Raw genomic sequence first — 6028 nt, forward strand, 5'->3', positions numbered from 1 at the left:
AGCCCTTCTTGTAGGAATTCCTCCAGCAGCGGGTGGTGGTTGAGCAGCTTCAGGGTGGGGGCAGTTGTGACAAAGTGAACAGCTTGTTCTGGCTGTTCAGGTGTGGGGGCTGCTGTCAGCTCGTCCATGCCTGGGGCCTGCCCTTCCCCCATTGTTGGGGCCTCTGAGGAGAGTCCTGAAAGAATAACAGATGATCAGGTTTTCCCCCAGCCCCACAGCGAGCAGCATCACACCCAGCCAGGCAGGAGAAGAGCCAAACCTCTTTTGACAGAGCCCTGGGGACTGTGCTCACTATTGGCAATCATGAGCCACAGAATTTGAGACTGAAGTGAGGTGATATCATGTACTCTGAGGATGGCACATGAGATATCCTTTCTAGTCCAGCACCAGAGGCAGATGTTGCTAATGGACTATTACACTATTTCCTGCTGTTCACAGATTCAGCCTCAGAATCCTTCTCAACACAGCACAACAGGCAGCCATGGCCAAAGCCTCAGACTGACAGGACAAATAAATATTTGCCATCCCTAGTGTAGCTCTAAAGCCTTATTTTATTGATTAGGAGACAGGGCAGAGCAAGGAAATGACTTGCTCAAAGTCACACCTGCCAGTCAGGCGGAACTGAGGATGAGAACCTTAGTGAAAGTGCCACCCTCCACCCTCCCCCACAGTGCCTTTTCTCCTGGAGCATGCAGGGAATTCAAGTTCATTTTCTGTGAATCTACTGGTCAAGAAGCTCAGCAAAATGCTTCATATGTTTGAGGTTTTATTTTAGAATTCCTCATGTGTGCATGACTTCTTTGTTAGAGTCCAATTTCTCAGAAAATCCCTCCCTCCCTTCCATCCTTCCTCCCTCCCTCACCCCGCTCTCTCTTTTTTAGGAATAATTCAATTAATATCCATTTTCCTTCCCCATTTGACTCCCTGAATTCCTTTTATCTTTCTTGGGACACCAGTCAGGGTCCATCTAGAGTAGTGTCTAAGGCAGGGTGCAACAGACACACATGATGCATACTACCCGCCCCCCCCCCCCCACCCCCCCATGGCAAAGATTACTAATTGATTTTGGCTCTTTCATGCTGTGACTACATAGGACTTCAGAATCTTCTTCAACACAGTTGGCAGGGCAGCCACTACCAGTGGATTAGATAGACTGTGGAAGAGTAAAGTTATTTGCTATCTCTGGTATGAGGTACAGATTGCTGTGCTATTTATCATGTTGACTTATTCAACTACATAGCTGAAGAGATGATGCTTTTGCCAATGGTCCACTGGGTTCCCCATATCCTTAACTGCTAGGAAAAGGTCCACGGACGCTGACTCTGATTTCAGTTCACCCAGGATTTTTCTGAGAAGGCTGTGAGGATATTCCTGATCCTTACAGCTCTCAAAATGGCTGCACCATGACTTAAAGGGAAGCATAGCCAGGGCAAGATAATGGAGTTTGCGAGGAGAAGGTTGGTTCCTCTGCATGTCTGGTGGTGGGGCTGTCATTCCATGGGCTCACATCTACCCCATGGATTGGCAGGCATAAGAAAGCAGCAGATGGCCTACATTCTGTTCAGGAGACCATGGCAGCTCTAATGTGTCAGACAAATGGGAGGGGGGAGGAAAATAGGGTTGGGGGAGCAGTTGCAGGTTGGAGGGTCCTCTGTTCTTCTGGGTCAGAGGGATCTGGGCACCCCCAATGCCTGAGAAACCAGGACCCTGTCCTGAGATGGCCATTGGAGCACCCCATCTGTGTTCTGGCATTCTGTGGTCGATAGTGACAACACTGCCCAACTAGTTGCCCAGCCAGCCCCATGCCCCCTCGAGCAGATGGTCTGCTTGTGCCCTGTATCTTTTATCTGAGTCAGTGACAGGGGTCTAGTCAGTGCCCACATATACCAGGTTAGGGCTGCTCCCACAGCCCACCTCCCAGATGTCACACAGTCTTTGTCAGATGAGCCAAGACTGAGCATGGCACAAAGAGGAGGAGCCCTTCTCATTGCACAGACAGGAGTCACCGGGAGTTGTGCATTGCTCGTGTGTCCCCTTCCAGGATGGCCCAACAAGAGACATGGCCCATGGCTCCAAAGATAGGCATCTATAGGACTTTTCTTTGGAAGAGGTAGTGCACAGAGGTCCTCTGTCTTGGGAAGCGACCACAGTGGGCATGGCCTCTCCCACTGGCTGCCAGGTGGGTGCTGGGCAATGGAGCAGAGCTAATGGGCACCTCCTGTCACTGCTGACTGCACTGATTGTGTTATCTGGGGGGACTGAGCACTTGGTTAAATGGGATCAAGATAGCATATCAAACGAGCAAATTGATTCTGTAATCAGCTGCCACTTGGTCCTGGCGGGTGCCACCCACTGTCACAGGCACTGGGAAGCAAGCCATTTCTGGGGAGAGGGCATCTCCTGATACTCTAGGGGCTTTTAAGGCCTGAGGTCCTGTGACCTGTTCCCCAGGTGCCTGGAGTTGTGGCCAGGAGGTCAGGGGCTTTTTTCTGCTTGGACTGATTGAGTTCATGGGTGAAGAGATTAGACAGAGGGGGAGTGTGAGGTAGGGGAGTGTGGGAGGAGGTGTTGGGGGCCCAGCAACCCAGTCTTGTTAGGCACCTACTGTATGTCAGACCCTGAGTCAGGCCCTTCACAGGACTTGTATTATTTAATCTACATGGCAACTCTGTGAGATGGGAATCTTATTCCCTCTTTACAAAGAAACTGAAGACTAGACCTTGCCTGAGGAGCTGGGATTTGAACCTGCTTCTGTGGTATCAGAGCCCTAAGTCTTTCCATGACACCAGACTGCCACTCAGGTGAAGCCTAAAACTACCCAGCAGGGAAGATCACTCTAGCCAGTTAAGGAAACAGAGGCCCAGATATCTCATACAGCTTAGAAGTGGAGCTGAGACTAGAGCTCAGGCTTCTGGCATCTGGGACCTGGGTTGAGCCTGAGACAAGCTGGGCCCTTGGGAAGCTGGCTGGGTGGGGTCCAGGGAGCACCCACCCAGTGCCTGAAGCATTTCTGAGTCTGAGAACCAAAACAGAGACCCAACTCCTCAGCTGCACAGGGCTGGGGCTCAGAGTCACACGGGCATGGGTTCAAGTGTCAGCTCTGCCACTTGAAAGTGATGCAAGCTTGGGCAAGACATCTCTCAGCCTTTGTTTCCTCAGCTGTAAAACCCTACTCTAAAGGGTTCTGTGAGGAACTGAATGTCGGTGGAATGGCAGTGCCCAGAGGGTGAGGGATGGGCCACAGTCAGAGGCTGGGCAGTCCCCTGCTCCGGCTCTGCTAGGGAAGGCCTCTTCAGTAGGGAGGAGCTGGCCCGGCGATGGGGTTTCTCCACCCCGGGGGGACCACGTTTCCTGTTGGATGCCAGAGTGTGACCCTAGCATGTCAGCACGCCTCTCTAGGCCCCCAACTATGAAATGGAGGTAATACTTTTCTATCCATGCAAGGGCAGCCACCCAGGGCACTACAGCTCCCCTGACTCCCACTTTCCTGCTCCACTTGGTGCCAGAACACAGGGACAGACTCCCAGGCTGTTCCTCTGTCCTCCCCTCTCTCAGGGCTGGGGGCTGTATCCTGAAAGTGGTTGGGTCTGGGGAAACCCTCCTTCCCTCCCCACACCTGCCATCCTCATGACAGTGGACACCCCAGAGCTTCCCAACAGCCCTCAGCCTCGCCGTGGCCCTGCTACCGCCTCGGCCCTCCCCCCACATTAGCTCTTAAGCTATGCAAATAGACGTCGGAGGGAGCCCTGTTTAAAGTATTTAGATGAAATGAAAAAAAGCTTTCATCGGCACTAATGAGCCATTCAGGATGCCTCCCCGGTGGATTCTCTCCCGCTCCCGCCTCCCGGCCTGTGCCGCCCCCCTGTGGCCCCTCTTGGGATTAGAGGCACTCCCCACCAGCCCCAGCCAGGGCTCCCCAGGGAGGGTTGCCTAACCTGCCTCCCTCTTTTCTATCTTCCCAGGACCCAGTTGGATGAGGGTAGGGTTAAGGCCCATGCCCCCACCCCTGCCAGGCCTAGATCAGGATGTGGGGCCCATCCTGTTTGTGGGAAGACATCACAACTGGGGCCGTTCTTCACAGATGCCAACTCACTAGGAGTTACCATCCTGGTCTTACAGATGGGGAAACTGAGGCTTAGTGAGGTCCCGGAGCCTGCCCAGGATCACTGTGCTGGTGGGCCATGGAGCTGGAATTGGCCTGTGTGTAGGCAAAGGCCAAAGATTAAGGGTGAGGAGTCATTAGGTGCCTGGGAGCATCACTAGACTCCAGATGCTCCCTCAGGACCTGGCCTGCCCCTCAGTGCTGCTGTTTCTGCACCAGACCTTCAGAAAGCTTCAGGTTCCAATCCTGAATCTGTTCCTTATAGTGTGTGACCTGCACAGGAGGCTGACTCACTTGAACCTCGTTTTGTCATCCATGAAATGGGGACACACTGGGTTTGGTAAGGTTTCCTCTAGAGTCAAGCGTGAGCTCCCATCTGCCAGCCCCACTCTAGGAGGGCTGTCCTCCACTCTGGTGCAGGGTGCCAGGCATTCTCCCTGCAGGGTCCAAGCCACTGGGCCCACAGCGGCAGCAACAGCTCTCAGCTGGGGGCCGACAGCAGGTGGAGACAGAGTACAGTGGGCGGGGAGCCCACCCCTCTGGGTTCCAGAGGTTAACTAAACCCAGCACCAGAAGAATGAGAATTTAATGGAATCCATTTATTATCCCATAAAAGTTAATGAGTTTATTCTGGAGGTTCCCTGGCCCCTTTCAAATTCTATTAGGGGATTAGTGAGGGCCTGGCCCCTGTAGACCCCCATTGTCCTAGAGCCCCAGGAGAGGAGGGGAGCCCCTGGAGTGAGAGTTCCTGGGCCCCCCGCAGAGCCAAATCCAAGTGTCCACAGCAACAGTTTCACTGGGCCCAACCCTGCCCCTTATATTGAAGAAGAGGCTGGCAGGGCCACACAGCGCTCACAGTTCTAGAGGCTTTTGATTCCACGTATTGCTGAAATAACCCCACAGTGTCCTACCATCCAAGATAGGTTTGCTGCTGCCTGACTTCTTGAATTAATAGGAAGGCAATATAATCCTCCATATGACAGCTGGGGAAACTGAGGCCCAGAGCTCGGGGTGGTGGTGGTGGCTTTCCACCATCAGGAGATATGGCAGAGTCAGAATGGACCCTGAGTTCCCTGCTTCCTATAGCCTGGGGCCAGGCAGCTGAAGACGGAAGTGTCAGGCACTTGGCAACTTAAATATATAACTTCTTATCTTTTCTCCAGTCCAGGGAGATGAGATAAAGATGCTGAGGCCCAGAATGGTTAAGTAATTTGTCAAGGTCACACAGTGAATGAGTAGCAGAGCCTGGGCTGGAACCAGAGCTGGGCAGCTCCACAGCTCAGCTGTGTCCACTGTACCCGCTACTCCTAAGCTATAGCATCTGGGGCCTCCTAACCTGTTTCCCCACCAGCCTGGCTGCCATGATCCCGGGGCACTTGTGCTGAGAAACTTATAGCTCGGGGGTGGGGGTGGGGTAGAGAAGGAGGTCCTAGTGGTGTTCTAGAGAGGCCATTGTTGGGGTGGGCACAGAGAAAGATCGAAAGGGACTGTCGTTGTCAGAAGAGGTGCCTTCTGCCCATTTGCTTATGTGGTTCCTCCCTCCTGACTTGCTTTCTCCACTTCTTTGTGTGTCTTCAAACCTTCCCCGTCCTTCAAAATGCAGCTGTCATGACCTCCTCTGGGGAGCCATCCCTGCCAAGCCCAGTGGGTGACAATAGTTCTGACCTCCTGGGGACACTTCAGCACATGTAGGGTTTGTGTCTCTAATATAAAGCCCACAGGGAGGGATCCAGTATTGGGCAGCCTCTTCCCACATCTCTGCCCACAAATATTGACTCCTGATGGTAGGCGCTGTGAAGGATGGGCTCAGGGTGCATGGGCTCCAAACCAGGATTCAGCCTGCATGCTCAGAAGGCTCCTGCTCCCCAAAGTGCCTGGCCCTTGGCCAATAGGGGTGGGGAGGGAAGGGCAGGGGCACACAGAAGC

The sequence above is a fragment of the Tamandua tetradactyla genome, chromosome 6, assembly GCF_023851605.1.
Source record: "Tamandua tetradactyla isolate mTamTet1 chromosome 6, mTamTet1.pri, whole genome shotgun sequence".
Taxonomy (NCBI): domain Eukaryota; kingdom Metazoa; phylum Chordata; class Mammalia; order Pilosa; family Myrmecophagidae; genus Tamandua; species Tamandua tetradactyla.